Raw genomic sequence first — 15007 nt, 5'->3', positions numbered from 1 at the left:
TTTGACGTCTGTGCTCATTCCAGTCAGTGTCGCCTCAAATTTTTCTAACCGGCCATCGGGTACCCAAGCGAAGGCTTCAATAGTAGCCTCAATTCGATCAAGATGTGAATTCTGACTGGATGCCAGCTGTTCAATCTTATCTGTAGTGTTCTTCTCCTGTTGCTCTAGTTGGGCATTCAAAGACACCTCAATCTGATGAATGTGGTCATTCATGCTCTTCACCTCAGCTTGTATATCCTTAAATTGAGTTGCTTCAGCCATCATGACCCTCTCAATGAAAGCACCAAAATGTTATGGATTTATATATCAAACAACACAAATGGATAACAATCTGGATTTATTGATAACGATATTCTATCACCATTATGCAGTAACAGCAATCCAGACACAGAAATGCAAGCAACTACAATGGATATAATCTAAAAATAACAGAAAGAAAGCAAGGAAGCAATAAGGAAATAACCACAAGGGTCCAGATGGAGACAAACAAAAAGGGAATCCGGGAATCAGAGAGGAAGGGCCAGAGTGAGATCATTCACAAAATATTCCACACCTCCCTCCACTCAGCAACGACTTTTATTCCCGCATATTCCAGGTGGAGCTTCTGACACGTGTACTGCACCTTAGCACCTTTCCCTCCTCATGGATCCTGTTACGTAGGCCTCTCTCACGTTGGCATCTTGGGCTATGACATCAATAAGGCAGGATTCCCTGGCATTATGCTATTATGAGAGGGAGATTTGAGGTTGTGATGGTGGAATTGATTAGAGCCAAGCCAGAGTCTTTGATCATACTTCACAAAAGGAACACCATTTTCTACCTCTTTGGAGGAATTAGACACTACTGACACGTACGAGCTCCTCAGTTCAAGAGATTTGGATGGAAATAACACCATTCTCCATTTGACCGTCATGTTGAAGCAAGTTAAGGTACTTCAATTTTATTACCATTCACAAATTCTGTACTATAGTTTAACTAACTGAAGAGATTATGGGGGGGGGGGGAAAACACAAGTATTAGCATACTTATTTAATGTGTGGTTATATATGCAGACTGTAAGGGACCTGCTTTCGGTTCTTAAATAAGTGGTGGCAAATATGGAGAACTGCATGGGTTACACTTGCTCGTGATTTTGTTAAAAGAATTCCACAGGACTTGAAGTGCCTTGAAACAGAGTTGATATTCATGAAAACTTTCATCAAAAGGGATGAAAAGACAAGAAAGGAGAATCTTCATCAGACACCGGTTACTGCTGTAGTTGTTGACGAAGCTTCTGGGAGACCAAAGAAGAAGCATAGGACAAAGAAAATTTTCAAGTGCATGGGAAAGTGGTTTAAGCATAATGGTGATTGGTTAGAGGAGATGAGAGGAAACATAAGTCTTGTGCCCACTATTATTGCGACTATGACCTTTCAAGTTGCCATTAGTCCTCCAGGAAGCTTCATTCAACGATGTATAGCTGATTCCAAAGGCAAATCCGCTGACAACGTGGGACCCCTCCTCTGCTTTAAGATGATTATTGAGCGATTCATGCATGTCCAGGGGAAGCAATGCTTGCTTCTCGTTATCCAGATGCCTTTCGCATCTTCGTAATTTACAATACCATCTCTTTCGTTGCATCTCTAGGCATTATCCTTCTGCTCGTAAGCGGGTTCCCTCTGAAGAATAAAGCTGTGTTGTAGACGCTATGCATAGGAATGTGTATCACTCTCACAGCCCTGGCTTTCACTTGCTTCAATGCCTCCTTTTGATATCAAAAGTATATAACGTAGCCAGTTTGACTTGGGTTACATCGCTTGGAGTCATCGGTGAACACATCGTAAGCGGAGGGGTTATATGGGCAGTGAAGAAATGCGTCAAGGTCATCAAATGTTGGATGTCAACGTGTGAAAGGAACAAAAACGGGAACGTTTGCTTTGTGATATGATCTCAATCAGTGTGCTATATACAAACTCTTTGGATAATGGCAAGAGTTTTCAAGCAAAATTATGTAGTGCTTCATATCCCTTGTGATACTTAATATAAGAGTTAGAAAACTAACTTGGCAGACATTAAAGAAATTTGTTAAGTTAGTTATTTATAATAAATGGATGTTGTTTTTCATAAAAATCCTTTATTAATCATTTACATTGAAATTACTGTTTGATGAAAACTCCTTAATATGTCCAATCATAATGAGAATGCTTGGGGGCAAAATGAATAAATCTTGGAGATCAATAATTAAATTAGAATCTTATATTTATGACCAAATTAAATATCCAACTGGCTCTTATATTAAAGACTAGAGTGAGTTTGAAACTTAAAACAAGCATAGAATATATCCTCTCTAATATAGATTCATTAACAAAGACAAGGAAAGAGATCAAAATGAGATTCAAACCCCACTTCAAACAAGAGAAGTATGCCATGCTAATGTTACTCGGATGATCCACATCACAAGCCCTGGCATTGATGAACATATTGAATTATCTATGTGGCTAAGATTCATCACAATCCAGGCACAAGATGCAATTGCCAAGGGTGCGCTCTAGCACCGAGAAGGCCCCCATCTTGATACATCTTAACTGTTTGTTTTCTTTTTCTTTTACATGAAGAAACTTTATCAAGAGGAAGTTTGCAGCAGCAGCAACAAAAAGTCTTATCACATTAAGTGAAATCAATTATACGGGTTATGTATATCATGGCATCGTGCTTTGTCACAACGAGTTCTTTTGATATTTCATTCTTCAATAGATCTTTTGATTGATAGACCAAATTTAACCCCAAAAAAAAAAAATTATCGGGTGATAACTTTTTGTTTGTTCTCAATCTTTTTTACATCTCTTTATAAGGTTAGAGTCATTGCTCAACATCCTTACTGGTGCCTCTATTGATAAATAAATTTATCATATAACAAAAGCAAAACTAACTTGCTAGTTACTAAAGAGTTTGTGCTCAAAAATTTAGTCTAAAATATTTTAATATTTATATAAATTATTTGTTGGGCGGATGATCCAATTAGTTCTGTATACTACTGTGCAAAAATAGTTCAAATACTAATTAAATGGAATAGAAGGTCCATTATTCGTTCTTCAGGTTATATCTTTTTCTAGTGATAAATAGGAATTGTTCATTGATATATGCATCGCGTGGACTAATACAAGTGATGTAAAATATTAATTAGATCAATATTATTGCCTCCCATTGACTAATTTGAGTAGATTAAAAAAATTAAATAAATTACTTAATTATAATATATGTTACATGATTTTTTTAAAATATTTAAGTGTATTGTTAGATTATATATCAATTTATAAATTAGGCGAATTAGTTTAGAGGAAAACGTTATATACAAATACTTTAAAAAAATTATTTAATTTTTTTAATCTTTTCAAATTAATTATCTAGATTTTATATTAAAGACATGAGGTAGTATTAATTAGATGTTGCTGGCAGTACAAAAGTAAAACAAAGTTGAGTTGAATACTTAAATAAGCACGGATCGGTCAGGGAGTGCTACATTATTGATCACATGATATGCGAGCTCGACTGCTAATTAAATCAATGATGGGGAAACCTAGTAATGTTGCATTTCATGTGGTAGAAATTGTTTTTAATTCCTTCATTTTTAATTTTTTTACTGCTCCCCATCTTGAATTCATCTTCTCTCATCCTCAGTTCTTGACTGAAGACCGTCCTAATAAATTGGACCACTAGTTATTCTCAACTGGACATGGTCCACTAATCCTACACAAAATTAACTCGAGAGCAATCTCACTGAAACTCCCTTACACATATCAGCTTTACTTGGCCACCTTGAATTCACAAAACTCCTTCTTACTCACATACCCAAACTTGCCCTTGAGTTTGACTCCTTCCGAAGCACAGCCCTTCACTTAGCTTCTGCAGAAGGCCACATCCACATTGTGAAGGAGTTATTGCAAGCTTGTGACCGTGCTTTCTTGATCCCGAATCAACAAGGTAGAATTCCATTGCATTATGCAGTTATAAGAGGGAGAACAAATATCGTGTTCAAGCTAATTAGTGTAAAGCCAGAATCACTGTGGATCCTTGGTGAGGGGAAAACTGTTTTCCACTTGTCTGTGATGTACAGTCACTTGGAGATTCTTAAAGCTTTGATGGATTTCGATATCGACGCTCGCATGCTCCTCAGTTTGAGAGACTTGGATGATAACACTATTCTTGATTTGGCTAGCATGTTGAAGCAAGTTGACGTAATTTTTCCAACTTTTGTGCTATTTTAAAACTTGCGCTCTATTACTGTATTACTGATCATAAAATTTTTGCTGTATTATTACTGTGTAGATCATAAGGTTCCTCCTTTAAATTCCAGCAATAAGAGAAGCTGCAGGCGTGGAAAATGAGACGGGTTTTACAGGTCACAAGAAAGTCTCCAAAAGCCTTCACATGCAGCTCATGTTGATGAAATCTGGCATAAAAAAGATTCAAGACAGCAAAATGGAAAGTCCTCTGCACCCTCCGCCTTCAACGACTATCCCACAAAAGGGTTGGAGAAAGATTATAAAGATCATGGAGCATAACTTGAAGCATAATGGGAATTGGTTAGAAGAGATGAGAGGCAATTTGAGTCTGGTGGCTACAGTCATCTCAACCATAACCTTTTCAAGCTGTAAATAACCCTCCTGGTGGTTTCGTTCAGCAATGTATAAATCCAGAAGATCATGATGATCCACTTGGATGCTTTAAATACAAAACTGGTGGCAAGGCATGCCCTGGCGATGCAGTATCAGCTATTAATTACCCACCTTATTTTCATCCCTACTTAAAGTACAATACCATAGCTTTCATTTCATCTCTCACTGTCGTCCTCATACTCGTAAGTGGGGTTCCTCTAGAGCATAAGGCTGTCATGTGCATGTTGTCGATTGCTACGTGGATAACTCTCACATTCTTGACACTCACCTACATTAATGGCCTATACATGGTAACCCCAGATGGTGAACTTTTTGACTCAGCTTGGAAGATGGTTAGAGTATCACTGAGGATTTGGATTGGCTTCCTTGGGGTGGCTGCTCTGCTTATAACATGGCGCTTGATTATTTGGTTAGGCAAGAAAAAGTTGAGAAAATTCAAGCGTCAGATTCATCCTGGCATCGGCAACGACAGCATATGACGCCAGTGTTTTGTCATGAGAACCATAATAGTTAGGGATCTTTAGAATATGTTGTCATAGTCTTGGGCCAAACATAAGAATTGATGCTTCTTTCTACAGTGATCTGAGTTAGTTTTACTTAATCAGAAGTTTTAAATGCTCTGACATTGCCACAGGATTTTAATTTCCTGATGTCGATTTTGTAAGTGGGAGTTGGTAATTGATTGGAATCCGGCATTAGACCTATTACATGATGAATAATGTTAAAAACTGTTGAAGGGTTTATTGTCATGAGACGTGTTGTTACATCCTTTAAACAAGAGAACTTTTGAAGGGTTTTCTTTATGTTATTTGTGGAAAAACTGTTGTTTTAGATTATTTATTATTGTTTACCTCATTAAAAAATATTTCTTCAAATAATCAGTTATTAAAAGTCACTATAGTCAATTATTAAATGAGAGTATTGTGGTAAAGAAATTTACATCGGCAACATATTTATTGAATCCAACTGACTTTAACTGTATTTCTTAATTTTTAACAACTAATTATTCATCTCTTACAAAAAATTAGAGAATGTGCAGAAAATTAAGAATGAAGAATTATTCGGAATAGAGAGAAAATAGACTTTTTATTTTTAAGTTATTTGAATAAAGCTCCATTAACAAATGATTGGACCATCATCCAAGAGCCCAAGACACATCCACAACAATTCAATTAAGCAATGAATGGGCTTCGCATTAATAAGGAGTAGGAGGAAATTACTAGTGGGCCAAAATATGATAGTACTCAGGCTTAGGAAGCATGGACCGTTATGGACAGAGATATCAAAGAATTTACGCAGAATCGTTTCTCCCTTATTAAGAATTAGGTTTAGTGGAAGGAGTTAGTTTCTTACAAATTAACAAACTAATGTTTGAATTCTTACTGAAAGAGGTACCCCTATTAGTGCCCGATAGTGCCTCAAACAGAATTGTTTTCAATAATAAGATACATTTGCTTAATAAAAAAACAAACTAGATTACTAATTTGGAGATTCAAAGTAATGCAAAATTAGTTAACTAATTTAGAGCATGCACAACTGAGCAATGAATCTTAGAAAAATTTCATTTTGAATGGCACAACTCCTTCGATTTTTTGGCTGGCATCTGAGTTGTCTCCCCTCCTCTTTCAATTGACACACTCAACATTGATAGTTCCGGTGGCCCTGGCTTCCGCCTCTATCAGGCGGTGACAGCCCCCACCTCCACAGTCACGGCATGGAGGAGCAGCTCCTTAATCCGCATTACAACAAAAAAAGAGATTTCTCCAGATCGATATCTAATGGCAAATTGAGGAAGTAGATGTTACATGATTTTTCTAAGATATTTATGTGTATTATTAGATTATATATCAATTTATAAATGAAGCAAATTAGTTTGAAGAAAAATAATAAATATAAATATTTTAAAATAATTAAATAATTTTGTAATTTTTTAAATTAGCTAATAATTAAATCTTATATTGATGACGGGGTAATAACAACAATAATAATAATGCCTCCCTAATAAAGTATTAACCTAACCAATATTATTGTTGAGTAGTATAAATTGTAGAGTCCCAGGAATACCGGGGTCAACATAGCGTTGTGATTAAAGATAAAGAAAGAGCATTTTGTTAGGCATGTGATGCGTTGTCTCCCAATGATTATATTTTATTGCTTTTGTAAATCAATAAAACAAGTAACAACTTGTATGTTGCAGGAAGATGCATGAGGGTGCTTGCTGATATTTACTGAAACTATCTTGATTTTATATGGATTATTTAAATAAAACCGAAATTAAAGGCGGAACGGGACACCGATGGTCACTGTTTTAAGTCAAGTCTAATAATTATACTTTTAAAATGATTTTCCTTTTTGTCAAAAAAAAATTGTCCAGTGTTCAACCAGCTGCATAAACGTTCAAACTTCAAACCTGCTTAAGTAAGAAACTTCACCCTCCCTCCCCCAGGCACTTAGAGCTATCTCCTCGAACTCGAACTCCCTCTCCAGTCTCCAATCTCTCCCTCCTCCGTCCTCAGGTCAGTCCTCGGTCTAGTCTCTCTCCTAGCTTCGCTTTTCCCTCCTAACTCCTTAATTCTCATTCAGTCCTAATTTCTGAAATTAGTCCAAACTTGCTTGCCTATAATAACTTGGTCCCCTTTCTTGGATATCAATGGGCAGGGAGTTCTCATCCCCCAAACTGCAGCGTTTTGGGATGAGCTAGGTACTTCGTTTTTTTTTTTTCCCCTTAAGTGCAAATTTATTCCTGCTCTTACTTTTCAGACGCAACCAACACTGAATCTTTATAGAAGTACAACTTTACTCATAGTCTTTTTTTTTTTGTGCAACAAAGATTAAGGGTAAAGTTGTATCTAAAAAAAGATTATGGGTAAAATTGCACCTTAAAAAGGGATTATGAGTAAAATTGCACTATTAAAAAAATTAGAGTGTTGAATATACCTAAAAAATAAGATCAAGAATAAACTTACACATACGGTAAAATTGCACTATTAAAAAGACCGTGGTGCTGAATATATCTAATAAATAAGGTTATGGATAAATTTACATATTTACCTTTTTTTTAATGTTTTGAACTTTTTATTAATTTTTATTTTTTTCTTACTTATTTGGGTTAAGTTGTATTTTACTCCCTAAATTATTTTCTCAGTAGCACCTAGTATCATAAAAGATTGTTCAGTATTACTCAATTTTTCAATTAATTAATTTTTGGTGCATCTGGCACACTGAATTATTTTCTCAATAGCACTCAGTATTCTAAACTACTTTTTTATGCATGAAACACTCTAGTATCTTTTCTAATAGTACTCAATATCCTAAGCTTAAGGTGCTCATTGCTACTCGATAGAATCAAGAATTAATTTAGAATACTGAGTGCTGCTTAAAAAAATACTTTATGTATTATACACATAAAAAATTAGTTTAGAACACTGAGTGCTTCTTAACTTAAAATGTTGGATGGATCAAAAATTAATTAATTGAAAATATTGATTGTTACTGAAAAAATAACTCAGCGGGTTGATGGATCCAAGTTAACCCAAAAAAAAAAAAAAGATAAAAAGCACACAATTTTTTTTTTAAAAAAAAATAGTTAACTGGCTCATCCCAAACGCTGCTGTTTAGGGGACAAGCATGCCTAATTTATGAGCAGGGCATGCAAACTCTCTTATTCTGGGTTTTCTGAAACAAAGTCATATTGTGTCAACTAAACTCATGCACTAATTTGCAGACTACTGAGTAATACTTTTGACAATTTGTATTGATTTTCTGTTGATAAGGACTAGAAGGTTTTGTTGAGTGTTGGTTTGGCAGCTAGTGGTTAGTCTATAAATAGTTAACAAGTAAACGCACACGGCCACGCCAACACTCGAAGATGGAAATAGCAATAGCTGATAACAGTGAAGAAAATAGAATGAGGGATCTATACGATGCATCACAGACTATGCTCACGAAGAACCCTCCTTGAAACTCCCTTACACATATCAGCTTTACTCGACCACCTTGAATGTACCAGAACCCTTCCTGCTAACTGTTCCCAACTCGCCCTTGAGTTGGACTCATTTCAAAGCACACCTCTTCACTTGGCTTCTCCACAAGGCCACATCCGCATTGTGAGGGAACAGTTGCTAGCTCGTGGAGAGGCGTGCTTAGTTCGTGACCAAGAACACAGAATCCCTCTGCACTGTGCTGTTATAAGAGGAAGAAGAGAGGTTGTGTTGGAGCTGATTAGAGCAAAACCAGAGTCTTTGAAGTTGCATGATGACAAGGGAAAAATATTTTCCACTTGTGTGTGATGCACAACCACTTGGAGATCCTTAAAGATTTGGTGGCTTTGGCTACTCATGACACCAATAAGCTGCTCACTAAGAAAGACTCGGATGGCAACAACACCATTCTCCATTTGGCTATCATGCTGAAGCAAGTTGAGGTACTTTTTTTACTTGTATGACCAGCTTGAGTTTGAGATCACATTACATATATAACTGTTTTCGATCTTTTTCTGGTTCTGTTATGTATAAGTCACAAGCATAACAAATTAAATTTTCTTGTTGGCTGTTATGTTCAGACTGTGAGTTACCTCATTTCAATTCCAAAAATAAGATCAGAAGCACCGAACTTGAAGAACGACATGGGTTGTACGGCCCCAGATATCGTTCATGGATTTCCCAAGGACTCCAAGAACCTTGAAATACATGTCATAGTGATGGATTGTGGAATCAAATGTGGAAGAAGAGAGAAGATTGATGCTGATAGCAAGGAAGAGAGATGTTGGATGAAGAAGAAGTGATCGTGGAGAAATGTTTTCAAACACACAGACCAATGGCTCCACTATAATGGCGATTGGGTAGAAGACATGAGGGGGAATCTAAGTCTGGTGGCTACTGTCATCTCAACCATAACCTTTCAAGCTGCACTTAACCCTCCGGGAAGTGTCATCCAACAAAATATCAGTGATGGACCCCTCAGCTGCTTGCCGTGCCAAGATAATTATGACTGTTACGGACCTTGTCCCGGGCAAGCCATGTTTGCTTACCGTGAGCGATATGATTTTGACAAATTCATAACCTATAATACCATCTCTTTTGTGGCATCCCTGTGTGTTGCCCTCTTGCTTGTAAGTGGAGTTCCCCTCAAGCATAGATTTGTATCGTGGCTGCTATCTATAGGCATGGGTATAGCTCTCACCTGCCTTCTGAACGCCTATTTTCTTGGCCTCGAACTTATTTCCCCACATTCTGTGTATGACGGCGAGGGGGTGATGATAGCCACTCTAATTTTTGTTGGTTTGTATGCCCTGGTTGGTGTATACATTGCGGTGAAGAAATTGAGGGACAAGGTAACAAAAGTGAAGAAATGGAAGGGAAACTTGGCATCAGAAGTCAAGTAACCACACGGCCCACGGCTAAGGCTTGGTATCTTCGCAATCAATTGATGCGTCTTAGGTGTGTAGAACTTTTCAAGGGTTGATTGCTGTTAATGTTCCTTGTGTATGCACACACACACATACATACATATATATACACACACACATGCACTTAAATATTTAATGAATGGCCTGTGCTGTAGAGGTTTTCGGTACTGCCTTCCTCATATTCGCTCATCTCATCCTCATCACACAATTTGTATCTTAATATGCTTCAAGTTTTGAAGGTCGTCTCGGTTATGTATGAGAGGCGTTCTTTTCCCTCATGAAATTACATCTCGATCTTGATTTTGTTGATATCATAAACCATTTTTATAAGCTTTTTTTTCCCTTAAAAAAAATGGATTTTATTAATTCAATGAAATTTAAGATTTATATGCATGGCTTACTTTCCTTTAAAAAGTAATTTTAAGATAAATTTTTTTGGCTAAACACATGTATCTTTTTATTGGAGGCAATCCTGTTCAAGGTACTATCAGACACTAAATATTGCCAACTTTCTCAATGGGGGTTCAAATATTGACTTGCCATATTATGAGGGACTAACTCTTTTTATTAAACCAACCCTTTTAGTAAATTTTAAAATAATGAATGATGTGCCACCATATCTTATCGGAATGGGCCAAAACGTGAATATGGGCCGTCGATGAAGTGAATGGGCTGAAAAATATGCCCAAGGGTTTGACAAGCATAGGTTATCTAAGTAAAGGGGGCACCATGAGAAGGCGAGGATGGGTTTTATTTTACCAAGTCACTCTTCTTCTCTGGCCATCGTCCCTGTCTTGTAACTGCGGAGCTTCTTCTCTTCTGCAACTTCTTTTCTGTGACTACTCCTTACTGCTTCTTCTTTCTTCGATACTCTTTTTTCTTATTTCTAAATATTGAGGCCTTGTGTTTCTTTTGTGTGTGTGTGTGTGTGTTTGTGCTTTGAAGAACATTTTAACCCTGTGGCTATTGTTTAAATACCAAGTTCACTATGATTGAGTTGATTTCCAGCATTAGTTTCCGAGTGACCATAACAGGAGCTGGTCTCTAAATTTCTAGCCACCCACTGGAATAAAACAACTGGTGGGGGTTGGGGGCTGGGGAAACAACTTGCTAATTCCATTCATGTGCTTCCAAACATAACGTCAAAAAGCTTAAGGCATATTATTTCCTCAATTCAGGAATAGTCTAGACGCGTCTTAATGACCCCGTTAATTTGAATTTATTATTATTAGCCGCCAATGTGGACTCAAATCTATTTATGACTTTGCACATCCCCCTCGTTTTCTTATCATCCCAAATATACTCTTTTGTCCTTTAAAATGTTAAATGTACTACTCATATGATACTAGCCTTATGTATGGTAAGAAGGAAATGGAGAGAAAGAGAGAGGAGGAAAAAATTTTATGAGTTCAATTTAAAAAATTTAAAAAGGGATTATAAATTTTAATAAAGAAAAATGTAAAACAAAAGAATAATAAAAATTAATTAAAAACTTTTAACCCCACTTGGTCATATCTAGTTGAATCAATATAATGACCTGTGCACAAGCTAGTTTTGTTACTCCACCAATGGATTAGCTATATAATTAATGAAGCAGCCAATATGGTGCAGAATCAATGATATATTACTTGTTAGAATCAAAACTTACGTACAAATAGAGCATTCATAGGAGAAGTTCAAATAAGTTATTTCTATACATTTGCCTCTATTAGCCTTGAACTTGTTGAGAGATCTATTATACTGTTACATAATTGGGTTTGTCTATAATACCATATATCTCCTGTTCTTTTGTATAATGTACATATATTCTCTTGAACTCTGGCATAAGCTAGCTTGCATAGTAGAGAACCAGCCTTTATCAATCAATTTATGAAAAAGAAAAATCTATTTTTATCTTAATTGTATCATGACCAACCCAATCAAATATGATGCCCACCTTTCTAGCCACTTGAATTGCCATGTCAAAAATATATTACTCTCTACGAAACGACATTGGCCTTTTACTTTGATCTTCAACATTGGCCCTAACATGTCCAAAAAGTCAGAGAAGATATGGTTGCATCTTAAACCGGTCCCGCTAAGGAAACGCAGCTCCAATATGAGCATTTGGATTCTTTGAATCTAAATAAAGATGATAGCTCGGCATGCCCTGGAGATGCAGCATCAGCTATTAGATACGCACCTTATTTTCATCCTCCCTACACAAAATACAATAACTTAGCTTTCATCTCATCTCTCACTGTCTTCCTCATACTCGTAAGTGGAGTTCCCCTCAAGCACAAGGCTGTGATGTGGATGCTATGCGCATAACTCTCATTCTTGATACCCACCTACATTAATGGCCTCTATTTGATGAACCCAGACGGTGAACTTTTTTACTCGGCTTGGAAAATGGTGAGAGTATCACGTAGGATTTGGATTGGCTTCCTAGGCGTGGCTGTTCTGCTTATAACACGATGCTTATTATTTGGCTAGGCAAGAAAAAGTAGTTGAAAAAAATTCAAGCGCCAGATTCATCCGAGCATCGGCAACGACAGCATATGACAACCGCCAGGCTTCTGAATTATGGATCTCTTCAGAATATGCTGTTAAAATCTTGGCCCAACATAAGAATTGTTTTTAGATTATTGTTACTTCAAGTGTGTCTTGTTACTTCTTTTCGTTAGTTCTCTATTATTCGCCTTACACATGGTAATAAATTAATATGTTTACTGTTCTGTGACTGTGTTTTACTTGAGTAGGGGTGTTAAACTCTGACATTTCCACAAGTTTTTTTTTTTTTTTCCCTGATGTCGGTTTTGCAAGTGGAACTTGATGATTGATTGGAATCCAGCATTAGAACTATTACATCATGAATAATGAAGTTTATTATCGATGCATATATATAAATATATAGATATGAAGTGACAACTCTTCGTTTTGAGTATTTTTACAAGGCATTTTGAGTGATTTTTGGAGAGTTACCATTAGAATTTTGAGTGATATATTAAAGAAATTAATTTGGAGCATTAATTGGGGGATTGTTTCATTGTAAATATCTTAGACGTTGGAGTTAAGATTGTGTTATCTTATCTTCTCTTCTCTTATTTCAGTTTATTTTTATTTTATTTTAGTTTATTTTCTTTATTTTTTCCTTTTATTTTTATTATGTTTTCTTCTTCTGTCTTAGCCGGATGCCCACCGTTTTTTTGAGCAGTTCGGATTTGGGAAACTGAAGCCATAATGAAGAGAGGGAGAGATCGAGCTGCACAAGGAGGCGACTGTTCATTCTCTTCTTCCCTGGAGGAGGGGACGAGTTTAGCGGACTGAGCCAGTGGATCGAGACCGATGACGAGCACGCTGCTGCTCTTCCTTTCCTTCTCAGAGGAAGCTCGACAGAGTAGCTGAAGAGGATGGAGATCAGAGGCTGGATTCTGGCCAGAGACGGGAGAGACTGCATGTTTGGAGCTTTGGGTTCTTCTCATTCAGTTCGCATTCATTTCGTTTTCCATCATTCTATCGTTCAGTTCATTCATTCCACTGTTTATATTCTTCTTCCATTCCATTATGTCATTTTGTTTCGAATTTATTGTTTCTCAATTCAGATTGCTCAAAGCCATGTCTGACTAGTTCGATAAACAACCCAGAGAAATTATGAAGCTGTCTGTGATTTAGAGATTATTCCCGCTTGTTAGTTATACTTAATTTTAATTCAGTTTAGTTAATTCTGGGTTTGTTGTAACCTGCTTCGTCACCATTGAGCTTGCTTTGAGAATTTAAAATTGAATTTGACAAAGGGAATATTAAACAACAGACCATGAGATTAAGTAATATGAAATTAGATTTAATCTAATTTACATGTGGGGCAGACATATACCTAGATGTTCTACCTAATCAAATTAGTGTGAAATTAGGTTAATTTGCTCCTTATATAATTATGTGAGATATTACATGATTAATTGAGGTAGAATTATAAGTAGACCGACATGCATTTATAATTATTAAGACTCTAGATTAACTGATTAAGTTTAATTAATTCAATGGAGATAAAATCAGAGAAGCAGACCGTAGATTAGTAACTCAACGTTGTTTTTTTCTTTTTTAATATTTGCGTTTGTTAATTTGATAACACTTATTTTATTTAATTTAGTTACACATCAATCAATTCAAATTCAATATTAATCTTTTCAGCTTAAATGAAACAAGAATTTTTATTGTCTAATTGCTTATGGTTAGCCAAGTTGTTTGTGGGATCATTTTTAATTTGCCACTATCTATTTTTAGCATTGTCCAATTACGTTCAAATATTATGGGAGAGTAAAATACATACAAACACATGTATTGTTGGTGAATATCACTAATATATATGATGGTTTTCCATACTTTATCTTGGGTTTTAGCATTATAATATGGCTTAATTATGGTAATTAGAGATTATTGTGCCTGAAAGACCAACAGTATAAACAGATGGCAGCCTCGACTGATCAATCCGCGACATACCCATTCACACACACACATATATGTCCACTTGTTCGAAATTTCACTTGGACTCCCTTGGTTTTTCTCAGTTTCACACATCTCCATCTCCGTCTTCTCCCATTCTTCGCCTTCGTCTTCATCTTCAATGGCTGCTATGGTAGAATTGCATCAGAGCCATAGTACGTGGAACTTCATCCAAGCCCATGAGTAGCTAATCGCTTAGGCCAAGTGTTTCTGGTGAGCACTTCTCAAAGGAGGCCATGCTAGGTTTAGTTATTGTAATACTGTCTCCGGTCCTAATTATAAGACCCCATTTATAGTCCACAAATGATATCTTATAATTAAAACTAGAAATAGTACGTAATTCAACCACTAGTGACAAGTGAGATTGTTATGTACTTCCTAAATGTGATTCTCTATTAAGACCTTTTGAAGGATTTTTTTAATCTTATTTATAAGGGGAAAAAACTCCAGTTCAGATTATTGA

The sequence above is a fragment of the Neltuma alba genome, unplaced genomic scaffold (genome assembly GCF_004799145.2).
Source record: "Neltuma alba isolate B1F8T4 unplaced genomic scaffold, ASM479914v2 tig00005857_pilon, whole genome shotgun sequence".
NCBI lineage: Eukaryota > Viridiplantae > Streptophyta > Magnoliopsida > Fabales > Fabaceae > Neltuma > Neltuma alba.
The sequence above is the reverse complement of the archived record's forward strand: the minus strand, read 5'-3'. Positions refer to the sequence as shown.